The sequence below is a fragment of the Thunnus maccoyii genome, chromosome 17, assembly GCF_910596095.1.
Source record: "Thunnus maccoyii chromosome 17, fThuMac1.1, whole genome shotgun sequence".
Lineage (NCBI taxonomy): Eukaryota > Metazoa > Chordata > Actinopteri > Scombriformes > Scombridae > Thunnus > Thunnus maccoyii.
The window spans coordinates 9,098,453-9,120,648 of NC_056549.1; the positions used below are offsets into that span (position 1 = coordinate 9,098,453).

General features: G+C 39.2%; 1 long non-coding RNA gene across 1 annotated transcript; it reads right to left on the reverse strand.

Annotated features, from left to right (window-relative positions):
* Window positions 1-6,797: 6,797 nt before the first annotated feature.
* On the reverse strand, window positions 6,798-9,673 carry LOC121882933. Its single transcript, XR_006092187.1, has 3 exons — window positions 9,393-9,673; window positions 8,617-8,769; window positions 6,798-7,156 (listed from the first exon to the last, which is right to left on the reverse strand). It is a non-coding gene; the product is annotated as an uncharacterized LOC121882933 (long non-coding RNA).
* Between the last annotated feature and the right edge of the window lie 12,523 nt (window positions 9,674-22,196).

The window sequence follows — 22,196 nt, forward strand, 5'->3', positions numbered from 1 at the left end:
AAAAAGCTGATAACATCATTATGATGACATAAGAAAGGTGATTAAGCCACTGGCTTTTTTCATGTTTTTTTTATGGGATGATGTAAATGTTTCCATGTAATCAGCATTTCCAAGTTGAGTTTTGATGACAGGGCTGCAGCTGCAGAGTGAGATGACATTGTTGCATAGCTCAAAGCTTCCTCTCCCAGCTGTATTTTCATATCAGCAGTACAGTGGCTGTTAGCATATTAGGCTGTTCTTTTCTTCCAGTCGCTGCCATGGTTTACACGTAAATGGAATGACTATAAATCACTACTAAATCACACAGCAGAACTAAGATTATGTTTAGAATAATGACATAGCTATAAATCTTCCCTGCTGCTGACTGGACTAGACAAAAACACAAGTTTATTCTGGTTTTGTAATATAATTTCCAATTCAGATTAAGCTGACATTGATGGATTGTATCATCATTCTCTGAAAATGCAAACTGACTTTTTTTGTTGACAGGCTGACAATCTGACACTAGTTTATTGTGTGGGTGGGCTGCTCTGTCAGTAGTTCGGAGGAATAAAAATCAAATCAAATAGATCGTCAAATGTAGAAGTTTTCATTAACTTTGAGAAAAAGTTTGGAGGACAAACCCGGCCGCTTGTCACTTCAACATGTCACCGCACAGTTTTGTGCATCTCATTGGCTGTGTGGCAACAGAGAAATGGGTTACAGATACTGCTGAATTGTGTGTCTAACAGCCTCCTGGTATTCTCTTTCTGAGTGTAGAGGCACTTACAGGAGAACAGTGATGGCCGTTGGTCATTTGTATATGGATTTCACTGCCACGTTTGAGAAGTTGCGGCTCTCAGGTAGTCACTGCAGCATGAAGAGCAATAAATAGCAGAGTTATCTGACTGTTAAAGTCCACTTACCTCCTGAGGGCCCAGTGCTCTATATGTAAATGAGAGTGCCTTGTAACAAGTATGCAGACACACACACATAGATATTCTCCTTCTTTCTTTTTTTACTCAGACACACAGGTTTTGACGTGTGCGCACACACACACACATTTTCCAAGTGATTCTAACCGTGTTCTGCTTTAGATGAAAACAAAATACTCAATGAAGTCCTTTCCTCCAGCAGGTTGAACGCGAGGTGACTGCGTCCTCCACCGTTCAAGTGTGACGCCTCTGTTTTCCTCTTGTTTGCCTTTCTTTTCCTCCACCTCACACTGGCTCAGAAACAGTTGAATTAGACAGTGTTTGCCAAGCTGTTAATATCTTGAAAATCACTGGGTGGTTTGGTGGTACAGAGGCCTTTGTTTCAAGTTCAGTGTGTTTGTTCAAAGCAAGCCTCTTCGGCTTTCAATCACAATGTTCGGACCGGAGATGAAAGCCAGGAACGCTGACTTTGTTTTCGACCCCACCCCTCTGCGGTTTAGGGCTGACCTGAGAAAGTCTGAAGGTAATGCCAGTTAATCACATACATCAGTCAAGCTAAAGAGAAAGGCAGCAATAACCATGCGTGTCCACCCCTCATTCCCATGGCGTCTTCATGACAGAACGGGTCAGACAGGGAGCAGTGAAAAAAAACAAACTTCAAATATGGAGTGGGTATTTAATTAACCATGACAACATAGTTGGGCTTAACGAGCATTTCTTCCCTGACTTAAGTCTGCCAACCATTCTCTGAAGCTCCTTACAGTTGCTCAGGGCAACTAAACATCTTCACCAGTTAGCCACAAAAATGAGTGCGACGCTTGCCAAAGCTTTGTAAATATGCACAGAGGTGAAAACAGCTCTGCCAACATCCTCCTGGTATACTGGGAATGAGGCTTTAATGAATAGAGGCCTTGGTTTCCTGAATGACGACGCACAGCTGCCCAGCATGTGTGGCGTTCTCCTCTCTCTCTCTCAATCCAGGCTGGTACTGACCTCAGAAAAATGCTTTACTCTTATAATAAATAATGATGTCTGGAAAAAAAATAATTATATGTTACAGGCTCAGAACGAAACACATTTAATAACATGAGGAGGTACCTGTGCAAAAACATACCTATGACCAGTCAGCAACACTGTTTCATATCATTGTTTGGTGTTACCGCAACCTGCATCAGCTCTGCTGTTGCTCTACAATGTGAATGCAGCTTCTTATAAGACTTCAAACACACAAAAACCAAAAACATTTACATGTGTATGCTACACCTAAACTGAATAACATTTACTTAACAAAATCATGAAAATCAAATGAAACCTATTCAACAATACACATATTTTCACACCTGTATGAGTAAAACTCTTTATGCTCCACACAATTCTCACACTGACTATTTAACCAGCTGACAACCTCATATTAGACCTCCAACTGCACTGACTGACAGGCAAAGGTAGTGTAGCCTGCACGGTTACCTGCTTATCTTTGATAATACAGAAAGACTAGCTCTCCAGCGTACCTGGCTGATTCCCTGCAGGCTGACAGGTCTAAGGCCATGTTCAGTCCAACATTAGCCCTGTGTGTAAAAGCACAGCCCTCTCATTCATTTGAATGGAAGCTGTCGTTCGATGCAGCAGGGTGCCAATGCAGGAGATGTCCAGCAAAACAACAAAGGGTCAACGGCTAAAAGTTTAACCAGGTTCAACTTTGTTTGCAGTGCACATTCCTGGTGGATGACTTTGTAACATGAACGCCGTGTTCTTTTTAGTTTACCTCGCGATGAAAGATAAAATATTTGCCACTGTGATAACTTTCCACAAACTCCAAACTCTGTGTGTGTGTGTGTGTGTACTTCAAAATGTTGTGCAGTGTTTTGGCGTCTGATAGGCCTTTAATGGTTATTCTAACTGGATTTCCTGGATCGTATTTCATTGCCTGACTGGCACCTTAAACACGCCCCTTTCCTGTCTGAATCATGCTAACTGTGCTAGCTGGGATTACCCATACATTTTATGGGCTTTTACTGACCAGTAACGTTAATCGAAACAGTGTCTGGTACAGATTGGCACAAAGTATACAGTAAATCTACATTATGTCTACCAATATCCATTTAGTATTCTATGAACTGGTCCAAACACTTCATATTCATCATAAATGTACAGTAAAAAGGCCTATTAACCCTTTGCTGGCCACACACAATACACACTGGTCATTACTATAATGTAGCAAGAAATTTAATATTGAATTGTGTCACCATGTAGCAAAAATTCCCACTAAAAGCTTCATTTTTGAGTTTGTCATTGCCATTCCAAAAGCTCAGAACTATTAGGCAGAAAAAATAGAGATATTTGTGACTGAACAGTGAAAGACTGTACAGTCTACAGTCTCTCAAGGGCAGCTATTATGCATTGACAATGCCGTGGCTCACCTAAAAGGCAAAGTATTCAAACTTCAAACAAACTTTTCTATCAAGGATCAACAGCAGGAATTAATTTAGATCATTCAAATATTCTAAAATACTACAAAAATTCTGCCCTCAGCAATACAGAAAGTGACTGTGATTCACTCTTAGATATTATCTAAATTGTCTTAGCTGTTAAATGAGTTTTTCATGTTAAAGCTTCAGTGTTTTAGTTTATTTAGGGAAGCATTCTGGTTGACTTCACTGCAGGCTATCACTTGTGTAGAAGGAAGAAATTCTGCATGTTGAGATTATGAAGTCAGCTATTCTGTTGTGAGGAAACGGTGCAAGAATGGCTTCGTATAAGCGTAATATCCAATATGGCATGCTTTAGTGTGGGTGAGCAATTTTAGAGCAAGCTAACCACCCCTGTCTGTCTATCTCTGTGCTGTACAGCCCTGCATGCAATCGTAGCCCATGCCCAGCTCCATCATAAATGAAAGTGACTTTGAGAGCAAACAAACAAACAGAGCTTAGTGAATCAGTTAGGCAGAAAGAGGCATGTGGCAGGCAGGCAGGTGATGGATGGCGGTGCTTAGGAGCCGTGACTTTTGGGTAAGTGACAATGACACACATAAAGGCCACCATTACCCATTTTAAGATGCGGTTAAAATCCTTATCGACCCGCCCGCCTCACTTGCCAATATGCCAGAGCATCACACCAGCTGGAGTTAGATGGCAGGCGGGGAATGATTTGCATTGACGAGAACCACCCCGTTCCCTCTCTATAACACTCTCACACACACTTTATACATTGACAAGTTTTCTTATGTGAGCAGGGTTTAAACCCAAAATAGAAGAGCATCCGTAGTAGTGACCCATTGATGGATTCCAAATGCTGTACTTTACAATTCGTCACCAATGCACTTCAGAGTGAAGTGTGCTGCAGAGTAAAATTAATACCTGACACCAATTTGGCCGAGGACACTTTCTTCCACGTCTCATAATGCTGCCGGAGACACTCACCTGTGCCAAATAATTGCATGAAATTATAGCTTCCTCCACACTGAATTCTGCACTCACGCCAAGTTCAAACATCACATGATGCATCAAGCAGTGAGCAGTAAGTCACATCTTTCCAACTTTAAAAAGCATATCTGTTCGCATAGCTTGCTTCTGTCAAATGTTTGATGCTGGTGGACGGTTCAACCAGACGTTGACAGACACACTTTTCCTATTTTGTCAGAAGGGCAGCCTGTAAGTGTTTCCCCCTGAAGTAGTGCATGAGTGTCTGAAAACAGGGAAGAGAGTTATAAGGTAGAGAAAAAAAAAATCACCTGCAAAACCATTACTGTCATTTAAAGACAATCTTAAGAAGGGGGAAATAGCTTTAAGATGAATCTGGAAAGTGTTTTCTTGTGCTTTGCTGCTTTCTTGAGTGCAGTTAGCACTACGTTTCTGACCTAAAAATGGTTTCAATAAACGAGCTTGCTGTTTACTCAACCTTCATGCAATTTTTGCTTTTACTCTGGCAGCTACTGGTTTTGATGTGCTGCCTTAGCGAGGGGTGTGTGAACAGTACGAGCAGCTCAACACTCCTTCCTCTTGCTGTCACCCTGATGAACAGTTAGCTCAGTCATTGTGCAATAACCCTGTAAAACTAAAACACCCACCGTACCTACAAATTACATAAATACATTTTAGTTTAAAATATAAAATGTGCAACATGCATACATATTCATTACTGTATATCTGAGCAGGCTGTACATACTATACATAACCACCTACTGTTTGTATATAAAGTAACATCACTTTTTTTACCCATTCAATATTAATTCCAGCACTCTTCACACCTTTGTATCCTGTTTACAGTTTATAGAAACAGTTTCACCTGTATAAAGGCATTGTATGTTATTATCCACTTGTTTCTATCTTTATAGCTATATATGTGTGTGTGTGTGTATATATTTATATATGTGTGTGTGTGTGTGTGTAAGTGTAAACATACTTGGTCAACATAGCTGATTCTGAAAATATGAAACAAACTGGGTCTTCGTTGGAAAACATGCCTGTGAAGGAAGATTTTACTGATAAGTGCGTTGGATGTTTTTTGGGTGGGGGGGGGGGGGGGGGGTGGTGGGGGGTAAGAAAATAACTATGAAACACAACAAGTTAGCATGGTTGGGGTTGAATAACATTTTATCAAATCTGAATCTGCTTATCAAACCTAAATCTTCTCGAATCCCTTATCAGATCAGTTTCTTGTTCAGCTTTTAATATTTCCAAGTAACTAAAGTTAAAATTACTGAAAGTCTAAGTCAAAAAATCCTCAGTTGACTGAGGGGTTAAAAAGACATCAGTTTTGACTGAAAAGGCTAATAAATTTCTGCAACCTGAAGCTACAACCTGAAAACAGCATAAAAAGCAACAAGGTTAACTGGGATATTCCAACTACTAAAATTGACATGATGCTATTAGCTGATCCAGAGGGCACAGGGTAACACAAGAATAACTCTGAGGGACTCTGTAGTAGATAATAAAGACAGACTGCTATAAACTTTAGTTATCTGAGTCTACACAGTGAAGACTAAATCAATTACTGAACTGCTAAATGTCAGAAAACAAAACATCACAATTAGCTCCATATCATGCATGTTAGTTACCATATTGGCCCAAATATAGGAGGATATTTTATTCTGGAAATTACATTTGAAAAAATGGGGGTTGTCTTATACACAAGGACTAAACATATTTAGTCTGCATAATGTCAGGGATCCTTATTGAGTGTGCCAGTGTAACATCAGCTCCTACAGCGTGTTGCATTATGGGTTGTTTGTAGCCTTATTGTTTCTAGGCTAGCAAGTGTCTCCAAGTCTCAGTTGGTCTTTTAGAGTCAGTCAGCCCTAAAAGTGTTTGTTAGCTCAGTTTAACCTGCAGGAGTTTCTGAGGGCTTGTACAACTTGTTTTTTCTGCCACAGAGGAAATACATTAATGACAAGTGAAAGCGGGTCTAAAGTGTCTTTTGACATTTTTACTGCAGAATTATCTGTCAAGCAGTCAAGAATTACTGCTGTCACTGGTGCCGAGGAGCTCAAAAAGACAAAAACAAAAATGTTAACTGCCAAAGAAAACAAAATAAGGAGTGTGTGAGTAACCGGCTGATAGACAAGCTACAAAAATGTGGGATCTTCATTTTGCTTTAATGGTATTATTTCACTTTTACAAGAAGAGGCTTCAAGAATGAGGACTCTCCTCTTCTTTAATAATATTAATATCTCAGGGGAACTTCCCCAGAGTGAATGTGTGTTGTATCCTCAAAAAGTTTTTTTTTCTTCCATAAAACGGGTGTTAGAAAAGGGGAAGTCATCTTATAATCAGGGTCGTCTCATGTTACAGGAATATTTTTGTGTTCCAAGTTCAGTGACAGAGTGACCAGAGACAGTACAACTGTAAAGAAAATATTTGAATCGGTATATTAGTAGACATTTATTTGAATATTCACATATGAGCTACACAGTCACAGCAGATGTCAGTTTAATGCAATCAAAAACAACAGTCCTGCAAAAAAAACTAGCTTTGTGAAGCTTAAAGGGTTGGATTTTGGTTGGGACTGTGTCAGAGAGGTGTTGATTTAAGTCCATGGAAATTGCGGGGGCTGCAGTTTTGCTAATGTAGTATTGGATTGCATTACCTCCCCCCCAAACATTATCACTCCTTCATGAACCCATTGTGTCCTCAAAGTCATGCACAAGCCCCCGTGTGTCCTGCCCCCTATCTGACAGTCCTGCCTGCCCATAGTAAATCGTTTCTGAGTGGGACTGATTCCAAAGGCCCTCGGTCAAGACTGTGCTGCAGATGAAATGGATAAAGACTATGAATAGAGATCACATTTCCTCCAAGCAAGAGCATGACACACAGATACACGGTGCTAGGAGAAAATCCATAAATGCAAATGGTGTTTTGGATGCACTGTGGTGGCTGCAGGACACAAGGAACTTCATATTATAGCTCAACGAGCTCATTGGATCACGAACAGCCGAGTGGGTGCTGCATTGATTTCTGGCAAATGCCTTGATGTTGACTTGCTTATTCCAGGGCTTTTTGGGGGGGTAATGGGGGGGGGTTGTCATGTCTTTTTACTGATGCAAATTTTGATTTTATTCTGTACAACACCAAGCAGGAATTGACATAGTGCAGGGAGGAAGACTGAAATTGACATTATTATTAACATACCTAGGCATTTCAATTTTCTATCTGACTCAGTAAAGGAGAAATAATTTCAACTTAAAATGAGATGACTGACCTTCAGCAGTCTTGTAAGTAAAAATAAGTTAACACACTATTAGCACAAAGAAACCAATTATCTAAGCGTAATGTTAAGCGTGTCTGTCAGATGTATGTGTGATCTAGTGGAAGCACTGGACGCTATAGTTCTTCCATGTTAATTATCCACTAATCATAAATATACATGACCCATTGGCATTTTGAAGCATGAGATTTTCTGAACCTAGCTAAACACATTATATCATCATTCAACACCCTATCTAGCCCCAGACAACTCTAATGTTGGCAAATTGCCTCCATAGTGGACTGCACTGTGGTGAAGATACACTTATGAGTATATTTTTACCCCCAGCAAGAACATGACACACAGCGCTAGGAGAAAATCTATAAATGCAAATAATGTTGTGTTTATCGTGGTAGCTACTGAACAAGAGGATCTTCATATCGAAGTACAATAAGCTAACTGGTTGATGCACAGTCCAGTGGGTTTCACATTGATTTCTGAGAAATATCTGAGTAGATGTTGATGTTCTTGTTCCAGGGCTGTTGTTGGTTGGTTGTTCTGCTTTCCTGACTTTAAGCTAACTTGCTATTATTCCTGCGCCCACACCAAACTGCAGATCAGTATGTAGGTGGATCAGAATACTTGATTCAACTGGCACAGTTTTTTGGAGAACAGTTTCAAAAAAGCATCAGTCAGAGGTAAATAAATAATAGAACAAAATAAATGTCAAACGAGGACACTGGCCAGTTCTCTTTCTTGTCTTGCATTTGTAACATCTGCTAACAGCATCAATATTGAAACTGGATGATAAACCAACAACACCAATCAAATACACAGCACTGAAAGATGACACGGCTTTGGATATACACCATTAAAAAGACAACACCAGGACAAAGATCGTAATTTCAATGAGTGAGCAAAACTGGGGGACTGACAAAAGCAGAATAATTGACGCTAATTTTGTTTTTCTCTCAAATAATGACTTTTAAACAGTGTCATTAAAGTAATTGAAGGGTCTTACCTGCAGTAAGAAGTACACAAATTGGAGCTGAACACTGGCACCAGAACAGCTCCTACCCTGCTGACCAGCTCGTCATCCCCGGGGACAGATCGGCTGCCCGTCCAGCTACCTCGCTGCTCTGTACCATCAAACCAGCCCGCTGCTCAATTCAGTCTGAAATCAGAAGACAGAAAGGTGTTTGTTAGTTAGTGTAGTGTTTTGTTGGGCTACCTTGCTACTTAGTGGATAAATAGCTCACTATCTATATTACCCATATGTTATGAGACAATGTAGCAGTGGTGGAAGAAGCATTCAGATACTTTACTCAAGTAAAAGTACCAATACAGCAATGTAAAAATACTCCATTACAAGTAAAAGTCCTGCATGCAAAATCCTACTTAAATAAAAGTATTAAGTAAATATTAGCAGCAAAATGCACTTAAAATATTAAAGTAAAAATAATGGTTTGGTCCCACTGATATGTTAATATATATGACATCATACTGAAGCATCATTGTGTAAGCAGCATGTTACTGTTGTAGCTGCTGGAGGTGGAGCTAGTGTGAACTACTTTATATACAGTTATATATTCGGATATTGTGAATCACCTCATTAGTTTGTTCTCCTACACAGGTTTATTTAATCTGCATTCAACTACACCCAAACAATTAACACCACACAGGTTGTTTGATTTGGAATCTGTTTATTAACTTCTAACCTTGCAGTGTTTTATATGGAGTGCGCACCACTTTAGGGTTACACAGGCAATTTTCTTATATTAATTATTCGTTTCTTACCATGGTTGTTGGGGGACGTCCTTTCCTGGTGGAGCAAAAGGTGTGCCTGAAAGCTGTGGACTTTTAAATACTGGAGCCGCCTCATCAGGTCGAACCATGTGCTGCCATGTCATAGGGGGGATTTGGGTTTAGTTAGTTTTGCTTTGTATTTATGGTGTCCATATTGTCAACCCTTTTTTATGTTATTTGGTTTGGTCAAGCCACTATATATGTTTCCTTGTGTCATTGTATTAGGTCAGTTTGTTCAGTTAATGTCTTTTTTGGTCGTTGTTATATTGGGTATAGTTATATTTTGTTGACCTCTTTTATAGGTATAGTTATCATATTCTTGGTTTGTAATGGTTTTTGCGTTTTTTAGGTAAATGAAAACCTATTTTACCATCTACAGCTCGTGTTTCCTCATACCTCACTGCTTGGTCCCTAACATTCATCATATTATCTAGTGTATATTATTCTTGTTTCTTCATTATTGCATGATACTTGAGAATATGTAAAATACTTATTCATGCTAGAATGAAAATCTTTAGATGTATCCATAAATCTTATTGTTTATTATATAAACCTGTATAGAGAGCTAATGGGTGGCTCAGTGGCATGCTTAAAAGAGACAGGTTCCACATATATTATATCATCCAAATTCCCTCTTTGATGTTATCCCTGTCTTCACCACATCAATGGAGGATACTCAACCCAGCTGACTCTCCTCTTCATAAATGCCCAATTCTCTGAGGAAAGTGATGAAATAATGACTGCTGATGAATGTATTCTTTTTGTTCTTATGCATCATTTATGCATCTTGTCCCGCTTTAGATGTTGTGGTACCTGTGCTGCATCCTATGCCCATTCATGGAACATTTTTTTGTCTTTTTAAGAACATAGTCTTCTTGGCATGTATACATTGATTAATGCACATTATTTGAACATAAGGCAACACATGGATGAAAAGCAAATTCCTACTGATATAAATATGTAAAGAATATGAAAATATTGCATTCATGGAGACATACTGCTTGCTAATATTTACTCTAGAAAGTGAAATTATTAGTGTGTAAATTTACAGTGACCTTCACCTTCCAATGCAAAAATAATGCAGCAGAGCTGAAACTGGACTCTGAAAAATTGGCACATAACGTCTTTTAATAAATTAAGCATGATTTGGCCCAACACCTTTGGAATATCTTATGCTCAAGCATTAGTTTACTTATCTTTCACTGGATGGATGACAGCTAAGCTACAATCATGGATTATTTATTGCCACAGTCAATCTTCTCCACATGCATGCATAGGACTGGTGTGGATGCAAAACATGATTAGCCTGATAAATACTTTGGACAGGCCACAACTTTTGCATCATTTTGGTCTAACAGATGTCAACTAAAATGTGTCCAAGTAAAACACTTGCATAAAAAATAAGATCGTCTACTGACCTAAAAATATGCAAAAAGGTCCAAATTAAAGTGCCGCCCTTATTATCCAGAGAAAAAGAAGATGCAATATTTATTACTTCCGTGCTTTGACATGTGGAATAAGACCTCACTAACAGAAGCAATTATCAGTGGACTCGACAACCTAAATGAAGTAAACAATTATGCTTCCATTTTCCTCTGAACAAGTACAGAGAGGAATAATAATTTTAAAAACCCAACACTAGTTCAAACAAAAAAAAGAAAATGACAAACATACTCAGTGGAGAAAATGATTAAACGCAGAGCAGGCGCTGGCCCTTCCCCAGTTAGTACATGATTCAGGCAGCACTCGGTGGTGTGTATGTGATGGAATTAGTTTAAAATGCACACAGAAATAATGACTGCTGGAACTGGGCTGATTCAGCAGCTGAACAGGTGTTGTTGGAATTATATCAGATGGAATCAATTCATATTTAGCATCATCCAGCCATACATGCTTTGCATTAGGCGGCATAAAATCTACAGAGGCATTATGGCTAATTATTATCCTGACTGCAGGATAACGTGAAAAATAAATCTCATCACTTGGTCCTGTTAAAACATTACCATCATAATCCAAGCACTTCTAAGCAAATAAGAAAATAATCTGCAGCCATGCTAGCATACTTATAAGTGCTTGAGCTAAATGCTAACATAAGCATGCTAACATGCTCACAATGACAATGCTAACATAATGATGTTCAGCAGGTATAATGTTTACCATGCTCACTGTCTTAGTTTAGCATGTTATCATGCTAACGTTTGCTGATTAGCACTAAATATAAATTACAGCTGAGGCTGATGGGAATGTCATTAGTTTTAAACCAATACATTGGCCAAAATAACATAGCAGAGAAAAGTAGTGTATACACACTGGATTTTAGCTCCCAGAAATGTTTATTTTCCTGAAAAGCAACACTCTAAACTCTACAGGGTCTTAATCAGGCAAAATCAGACATTTTTTGGGAGCTAAAATCCAGTGTGCAGACACTCCGCCTTTTTCGATTAATGAAGGACCTGGCCTAAACAGGATGGGGTGAGCACAGCTACCTCTCTCTAATCAACATTTTGATCTGATGATGGTGTTAGATGAAAGTCAGGGGAACTCCAAGAATATAACAATTCATGCAGGGACATGAATATCAAATTTCATGGCAAACTTTCCAATAGTCAGGGGATCACCAAAGTGATACACCATCTGGGAACCATGAATTTCTATTTAACATTTTGTGCCAATCCATTTAATAATTAGGATATTTCAATCCGATCTACCACCAAAGCGGTAGACCAACAAACAGACTGGAGACTCTGCGGACTCTCCATGTCTGCAACATATGTTCTGTTTGAATTAAAGAGATGCTTGACTTCAACCAACCTCAGTCTATTTGATAATTTTTACCTATCATATTGCCATCCCTGAGGCATGCTGGTTAAAAATAGCAAAAAATGTAAATATCTTTCACGTTCAGTTTGCAGGAGGCACTGCACAATCTAACAATGTCCAAACAGAAAACACTATCAGATGAATCCTGAAGGTAATTTGTCCAGGAATTTAACATTGCTCTTTATAAAGTTGTCTTCACAGGAAAAAGAGCTAAAAAAAAAATTTAAATCAACGCGGCAGTAGTTTGTTATGCTACTAGGCAAGCTTCAAAAACACTGAATCCTACATTTCCCATAATGCAGCCTGGTAGCATATTTTGTTAGCTAGAGTTAGACATTCCCTGCCACATAAAGGTCTACATCTTTAAAACAGTTGACCTCAAGTTTGTTACACAGGCTTTCATTAAAAAAAAAAAAAAAAGTTATCTAAGCCGAGATAACCCTGATGACATCATCGTTGTTATTATTATTATTATTTCTCAGACCTGAATCTCTTCCAGAGCCACAGAAGACTTGTTTTAATTCATTCAGTCTGCTTGAAATTGTGTTCATGTTACCAGATTGTTTGTTGAGGGGGGTTCTTTTGTTTTATTTGTCCTAACCAATAAATAGCAAGTGAAGTATCAATTCCACTATTTTCAGTTGACAAGGAAACTTTAGTAGCAGTTGCTGGTAGTTGTTATCTTAATGTTTGTCACATTGGTTAAAGAAATACATTAATATAAGAGTTATTTAGGTGTGTGGATTGGCATTAACTTGTACAGCAGTGTCGGTATCATCCATGTTGTCCCCATTCTTAATCCTGTCTACTAAGCTCTGACTGTTTTCCCAAACAGCCATCAATGGAGACCAATTTCTGAGACGCATGCAGTGATTAAAAGGTCTGGAAGCAGTCGAACATGAGACATTATACAAACTATTTTACAGGCTGAGCAGCACTTTCCATGATGAGTAAACTGACCTTTATGTGTAAAATCTGCAGAGTAACCACTCACAACACTCATACTGGAGGAGCAAATAATTACATAGCTGTAACTTGGCAATTCACAAAAAATACTAAAACTGTTTGGCTCACACCCTGCTTTGTTTACTTTGCTGACAGTGATATCCTAAGGAAGAAATGGAGAAAATATGATATTTTATTGCTCTAGCACATGTCAGAACCAAAATGATTTTTATTCATGAATTTTAATATGAAAAAAGTGAAGAGTTGTATAAATCCGCAGTGAAGCAAGTGTCAAAATTCTCATCATAATCAACTGTTATGATGGCAAAACCTCGGAAAATAGTCTAAAGAAGTCAAAACTACAGCAACACTTGTATATAGAATAACTTTATTGTTAGGTCGTGCAATAAAGATCTACATACTACAAGTGTTGCTGGAGTTTTGACCTCTTGAAACTTTTTTTTCCCTTCTCCGTGCACCTTGGAAGTAGGTGAAATTGTGGCAGAAACCCTTACTCTGCTTCTACAAAACCTCAGAAAATAAAGCATGTTTTGAAAATAACTGTTATTATACTTTGAAACCAACTCCAACGGGTTTTGGTCAAGCTGGAGGAAGAACAAGATCTTTGCCAGAACCTCAAACCAAACAGAGCCTCCATCACATTCCTTCACACACCAAATCCCAGCCACAACATAGTTGACCTCTTTTCTTTGAGCAAACGTGGCAAACAAACTGATGCTAAGAGGGTATCAGGTGACCTGCAGATACAGGACATCATGTGGGAAACTGTGTGCTGGTGGACATATTTTATACTGTTTCTCTCCTTTGCGGGTTTTTCCCACACAGCTCAGAGCAGGACAACAATACCTGCCAGCTCAATTCATCTCTGCTTGTGATTTATTGGGGTTTCTACAAGGTTAAAAAGTTACGGTCGAGTTACGTCTCGTCTTCCATATTAATTACATAAACAGAATGGTGTGTGAGGCAGAGATGGGCACTGATATTCCCTGAAGTTGCACAGATCGATCAATATCGATCAGCAATACTTTGATGTATGGCAACAGCTCACGCTTGAGACCTTGGGCAGTTTGATGGCATCCAGAAATGGTGCTGTTAAAACGATTCCCCCCAAAATAGATAGGATGGGGATCTAAACACGCAGACATGCACGCACACACACTCACAAACACATTTGCACTCTCATTGTTTTCCTATCTTTCTTACTTTCTCTCATGCAAATACCACTTTGTCGCACAACCACACAAAGACACAGTCCTGTGGATCTTTTTCTCTGGGGTTGGTGTGATGAATATGAAATGAAATCCATATGGTTCTGTCAATAGCATGGCTGCCAACACAGCTCCACAGCCATTATAAGTGGCTACACCTCAGGCAATACACAAGTTAATGAATAGTGCAAGCAACCAAAACGGAACATTACTTCATAGCCTCGTCATAAATGAATAAACATGAGTGAGAGTATTGCAGGAATGAAATGTTTACTCATAAAATTCCTGTTTCACTTAAACACATTTTGGATTTTCACCCTGACACTTTAATTTAACTGGGTGGCTTTTATTTAAATCAAATCAGAAGGGAGGAGGAAGAAGGGAAAAATGGAAGTAGAGAAGGTTGTGGGAGAGCGTCAACATACACATCTATTTCTATATATTCTCACATGACCACACACATACACACACACATACATTCAAGGACAGAGGGGAATTAACAGCAGGCGGAGGCAGGTCTCTTTCCCTGGATGCTTCAGGCTATTTCAGGAGGCTATTTCAGGTCTTCTGTCTTCTTCCTGTGACTCCTCTCTCCTTATATCCATCTGACTGCAGCTGAGGGAGGGCACCGGAGTATTTTTAACGCTGTCTCATCAACACTTTTTTGGTTTTTTTTTTCAGATATACCTCTGTTCACACTTTATCACTTTATGTAAAGCAAGATGGCAAAAAGGGCCCGTTCAACTTTAACATTTAGCTGCAAAAATAACACAAACATTTGACCAGGATACCGGATCAGGTGAGCTTTTTTGGTTTGTTTTTTGCATTGCGCTGACTAGCAGGAAAGTGTAAGACTCTACACAGAATGTATCAAACCTTACGAGTTTATGGGATGAGCAAAGACAAATTTCTGGACCTAAAATTGTATTTCTTTAAACAAATGAAAGGCAGTTTGAGCCGTGTAAGGTAATTCAATTTATTTTGAATGAGTATTTTGTATGAGTGTTTTTCATGAATTTTCAAACATGATATCTTAACATAAATCATGATTTCATGTTATTGCTAATTTTTTTTTATCCAAAAACAAATCACATGAAGCATATCAAATATTTTGTGACATGCTTGAATAGTTTGGTATTCTGAGAAGTAGCAGCCAGACAGGCGGCCTGTTTGGAGGGAAAATCCAAATCTGGAGCCAGAAGCAGGTTCTAAACTAATAGTCTGTGTACACACAAAGACAGAAACAAGCTTGCACATTTTATTTTTATTAGATTCAGTATAAAGCTGTGCATACGCATGGTTATGGTTTATAAATCTCAGTCTTTGTGAAACTGGGCGCATGTGCACAAGTGTGATTTCCACTCTAGCAGTTAGCCATGAATGGATGTAAACACACCTTTCATAACCTGTTTGCATGAGAATGCCTTTGCTTGTTCCACTCCTCTTTATACCTGTCAATGAAAAGAATGGTAAAAAAAAAAAAAAACTAGCACAATTTTACATATTATGTTTCAATGGTCTACAGCAATGCCAAAGGAAATGTTGTTATATCATCATTACACATGGCTGCAGTTATTTATAGTATCACATGTACCTGTAAACCATCATCTGCAGTGATTTCTCAATCTCCATCATAAACTTCACAAATATAATCAATGATGTACAGCAATTATATCGTAACAGACTTTACAAAGTGCTTCACTATAAACCCTTCAATGAAAAGAACATTAACACAGATATAACGCAATAAAATGATGCTGCCAATGTAAATAGAGGGAGGTAAAAATGGATCACACCAAAGTAATTAATCCAATTTAATGTCAGAAATGTGACTTTGTTGGGCTTGTTACATATTGCTGTGTAGACGGTGGTTAACTCTCTCTTTCACCTTATTTTTCTATCGCTCCAGACAACCATGTGTTATCATGAGATCTGGAGTATGTGTGACATGCACACATCCTGTGTGGTTATAAATACCAGTTGATCTGTCGGAAATTGCATATGCATATTTTTTATGCATACACATCGTTTATATATCTGGTGTACTCAAACACACTAAAAATGAAGAAAAAAGTATCATAAATAAACATGATAAAAAAAAAAAATTCTGCATAATCAAGTAGGTTTGACAGGTAATTATTTTTCATAAACATGGACAACAATTGATGAACCGACTCCTTTGGGATCCAATCAGGCTCAGAAATATTCTGCAGGAATATGTCTCATATAGTGCTGACATCTTTGTTTCACAGTCACATCAGACAGCAACAATGTCATGCTGTATGATATACAGAAACAAATGAAATCTCACACCTCTGGCACATTTTGCTTCTCACTTGCTGTAAGATAATTGAATTAAATGACTCGAGTGGATTAATATGATGGATATCTTGCAGGGGAGATGATGAACAACAGTGTCCTTTTACAGATTCATGGTCGAGAAATGATGATTATGTGACTGTGGCTCTGTTGATAGTTGATGTTCGGTTTAGATCAATTTCAGTTCACACCTGACATCAAAATGTTTCTCTGTTGATATCAGATTTATTGTCCTCATTGGGAAGCTGCAACCACTGAAAACTAAAACAAGTACATGTATACACATGGTCGGTGCTAGCAGTGGCAGTTTGGTACCTTGCCTCAGCCTCACAACCTTGTCCCTGTTGGTTGGTGTAGAAAAATAGACTGTATCCAAATATGTCTGGGACATTTTGTTGTGCTATACACAAACTAAAAAAGTTGACTAGGCAGTCTTTCGATGTGATATGGGACACTTTTATTTAGATTTTGTGCTTCTTGCTGCAAAATTTGTTCACAGTTGTTTTCATTCATGAGGTTCTCTTGTGGCAATAATAGCTCCACAAATAAAAGCTTTTGGTTAGCGAAAGTGAAAATAAAATGGGGATAAAATGAGCTGCTGATTACGTGCCAAAGTCTGTCAAAGAAATTTGAAAATTCAATACATGGTTGAACTAGAGGGTGTTTGTACTGCAAGAGGTGTTTTTGACATCAGACACATAGAATTTTTAGCCAAGCTGGCAACGTAGCTCTGGGGATGGCAAAATCAGTTGGTCCACCACTTTACTCCAAACTAAAACATCTTAACAACTGTTGGATTGGTTGCCATGAAATTTTATGCACATCTGTGGTGCCCAGAGAATTTATCTTAACGACTTTAGTGGTGCTCTGACTTTTCCTCTAGCGCCACCATGAGGGTAACGTTTTTGGTTCAGAGTGAAATGTCTTAACAAGTGATATTTTATTGCAGACATTCATGTCCTCTCAGGGGGAGTTTTAATAATAATAATAATCTCCTGACTCTTAGTGCTATCATCAGGTCAGACTTTTCATTTGTCCAATACTTTGGTTAGTGACTAAATACCCTCAACATAAATTACATTCTCATCAGCTTAAGCTGTATTTTGTGTGCTAATTAGCAAATGTTAGCATGCTAGCACACTAAGATGCTAACTATTAGATGCTTACCTAAAGATCTGCATATAAGCACAACAAAAGATAAAAATAATGAGCCCTACTTCATATGCAGACACATACATGCTAAATACAGCCTAAAAATCTGATCCCAAAGCATCATCTGTACATTTTTGGGTATAATCACATCTGGATTCGGTAGTGTCAAATTGTGATCACATTAGTGACGATGGATTTCAATGTTAGGTGTGAACACAGCCTGATGCTTATGAAGATATAGATGTTTTTCACACCGTAGTCACGCTTGGTTCCTTATAGCATCCCTCATTGGTTTATAAGTCCTCTGTCACCGCTCCTCGTGGGCAATATCAGTTCACAAAAAAACAGACGTTCTCTAGCGGTGCCTGGCAGCTGATGGGGGGCCGCAGCTGCTTCATGGAACTGTGCCATTTCTTCACATTTCCCCACGGGCTCGGTGACAAGCTGACCAGAAAAGAGGAAAACAGGACATATTGATCAGTAGCTAAGAGTAGAACAGAGCCACTCAGAGTATCAAACCTGGAGGGGGAGGACAGAAGAATTGGCACTTCTCCCCTGCGAGTGTGAAGGACTCCAGTGGGGTCTTTTGTCTCCAGTCTGACAGGGCCCCTCAGTGCCTCATTACAGTCGGCCCTGCCTGTTCCCAAACAGACATTTTTAGCTCAAGTTTTTCACTGGACACCTCTGTGTTTCCTACAGGTCTTAATCCAAATATACTGTTGACTGTTTGAGGTAGAGATTTAGAGTAAGTAAATGTTAAACACTGAGCCACAACACAAAGCACCTCTTTGTCAGTTGAATCTGCTTTATATTCCTCAGTGCATTAGGAACAAAGGAAACCACACACGCGTTTGAAACATAATCAGCATTTCAGTACTGATTGTAACTGTGGTGGGAAAAACTCATTTCATTTCATTTTCAAAGCGGCGGCTCTACAGCACCTTGCTTCGGTAATTGTTACCCTCGGAGAGCTGCCAAGAAGTTGGATGGTGTGCCAGATTAGCTGTGTGTGGTTTGTCTCTCACTCGGGCCCACCTTGTACCCAGCCTCTCGCACAGGCCTACACTGGCACTGGTTCCTACCATCTGTCAGAAACTGGGGCTTTGAACCACTCCCCCACCTTTTCCATATATAAAAAAAACAAATCATTCCAGCACAGAGAAATGGTATGGTAACAAGTGAAGAGACCAAACAAGACATTTTCAAACTATCATCACTAGAACCAACCGTATGCTCTCGTTTTGTTATGTTGAAAAACCACACAAAGGGCCGCTTCAATGAAAAATACATTTAAAAATTTAACAAAAAACCTATTTCCAGAAACTGTATTCTTATTACTCTATAAGAACACACTTTGAACAGTTTTTATGGGGGTTTTTCTTTGTTAGAAAGAAATTTTACTGACTTTACCTATTTTTTGTGTGCTAATTTGGGTAAACTAAAGGAACAATTTGAAATTTTGGGAAATATGCTTATTCGCTTTCTGGTCAAGAGTTACAACAATACCACTCTCACGTCTGTATGTTAAATGTAAAGCTACCACCAGCAGATGGTTAGCTTCATCTGGCACAAAATCCCGCATAAAACAAAATTTGTCATTCTTACACTTTGTTTTTTGTACAGATTAATCAAACAAGATATAACTTTATTAACTAATTAGTGAGCTTTAGAGGTGCTGGTGGGTATCTTTGGACTGAGTCAAGCTAGTTGTTTTCCCATTTCAGTCTTTGCGCTAAGCTAACCACCTCCTAGTTGTAGCTTCATATTTACCTTACTGACATGAGAGCAGTATCAATCTTCTCATCTACCTCCTGGCTAGACAGCGAATAAGCTTGCTCCCCAAAATGTCTGTATGTATGAATATCAATTCCACATTGAAATTCAGCTATATTATATTAGCTGAAAATTTCAGGATTGATTCATGGCCCAGTGTTAGATTCAAACAATGATAAAAGAACTGCTGTTTTAAAAGAGTGACATAAAGGCATCAGTCATCGGAAGCCTGTCATTTATAATCAGTCTTTGCAGGAGGGTCAAAACATGTGACCTTACTAGCTGCAGTTGGCAGACTACTAGCACGCTTGAGAGGCAACAGACAGTCTGGGCTCAGAGCACTGCAGGGAAGGGCAAACGTGGCAGTAATGTTCCCTGATGCACATGTCCATAGATATTCTCCTTTCAGCCCCTTGTCCCCATCTACCACATTACACCAAAAAGCACCTTTCAAAAGGAGCCACACCTGCTTGTCAAAGCTATGGCTTGAAACCCCCTGATCAATGGTGCAGATGGATGGTCATGGACAACCAGCAAGCCTAGGGAGAGAGAGCGGAGGAGAATAGGGAGAGCAGGGACAGTGATGAGCGAGGGAGAGTGTCACTCTGATGTACATGCTGCAGCTCTGCCCCTCAGAGGAACATGTAACACCTCAGATTTCACACACAGTGACATCAAACAAGGCCCGGCTGATCTGTAAAGGCTTCATTTGTCATTTGCACATACACTTTCAGCCTCTGCGGCTCCTAATTATGCACTTCTAAGAGCAGAGTATCATTTGTAATGTCTACTCTTTCATTCTACTATCTCAAAAGCATACTCTTTTTTCTTCTTCTTCATCTCCTTTGTAGAAGCAAGGGGATGCAAATGACGTGGCTTCTTCCAACCAGAGCCCTTTAAATGACTCACTGTGCAAGTAATTATAAGGCAGATCCATGCAGGAGAAGAGCACTTACTAAAGCTGCGTAAACTTTCTTGATTGATAGGAAAGTATCAAACCACAATTAGCCAATAACTAGCATGGATCACATACAGTAGACCAACATTATGGGTACATAAATAGAAATGACTTCTTTGAACTTCTTGAGCCTTTTCTAATGCTGATAAATGTTGCACACTGTTAATGTCCCATTAAATTGCTTTTGGTGTTATGAATTATAAAAATTAATCAATATTTAGATGGTTATTGTAAGTGTGTACCTATCGATGTGAATGATCTTTACTGTGTTATCCTTGATGTTTTTTTAATCATGTGTGGAAGAGGCAAGCCTTAGATGCATGTGTATTTTCTAAATAATGAAATAAATTTGATCAATCAGTAATTCTTTACTTACACAACAACAAATAGCCCTCAGTAACAAAACATGTGAATAAAAAATGAAAAACTGCCAGTGTGATTTCTGCCTTACCATCATAAACATATCCTATTTAAAATTCTCACTTTCTACAATATCTAAGCAGGAAAGTATATTATGGTTAAGGTTTATTAATTGTGGTTATGGCATAAACTGTAAAATGGTCAAGGTGTGGTAAATGTTTGGCAACTAAAGCTCTAACTTTGTTAGAGGGGACATATGCTTTTGTGATTTTCTGTTATTTATATACTGTTATGATGTTATGCTAAACATGTTCCAAAACTTGATGTTTAGGTATATAAAAATGCTCCCTGCAACTCTAATTTTTCGGACCACAATTTGTGTCAAACATGTATGGATGTATTTAAGAAGTTGATATTTCAAGTAAAGAACGAGAAAAGTAGTGAAATCCTACTACTTTAGCCTCTGCAGCTGGCAGAAGGCTGCACTCACACCGAATCCGGCAATGCGGCACGTTCCCTATCACCTGTCACTACATGGCCCATTTGTGTAATGTCATGTTTTAAACTTTAACCCCCTCAGTCCAGAGGGACTTAAAAGCTGTCTGCCAACTGCCGTTAAACAACAAAAGAGAAGAATTTTAACCCCGACCTGGGCCTTTCCCTCCATTTCCTACCCACAAACTCAAACAAATGGACACAAACCAAAGCTATCGTTATTTTGCAGCGTAGCCAGATACAGACGTCAAAGCTGGGTACATGCCCAATATCAGCTATATTTCAGGCTGACTGTGGAGCAGTATGGGCATATGGCAGGAGCAGCGATGGAGGTGTACTGTCAAACTCAGTGTTTGTCCAAGCCCTCAGGACAGCAAGGCTCAGTAACAACCACAGATCAACACCTCCCAGGTGCAGAACATCTTGGCCCACTGCCTCAGGTTTTCATGGGAGACAAGGTCTTTCCTTTGCTGCAGAACCTCATGAGGCCGTATCCAGGACGAAACCTGTCGAGAGAGCACTGCCTGTACAACTACCAGCTGTAACGTGCTAGGAGGCTTGTGTTTGCCTCTGGCATACTCACCAGCCAGTTCTGTATCTTTCGCTGGGTGATGGGCGTTGAACCAGTGGCAGCAGAGGTGGTTGTTAAGGCTGCTCATGCGGTGGGACGGAGGACATCCCCAACTCCATCAGCGATGACAAAGCTGGTGAGGGATTGTTGCCTGTCCAGCAGCTTGAGAGAGG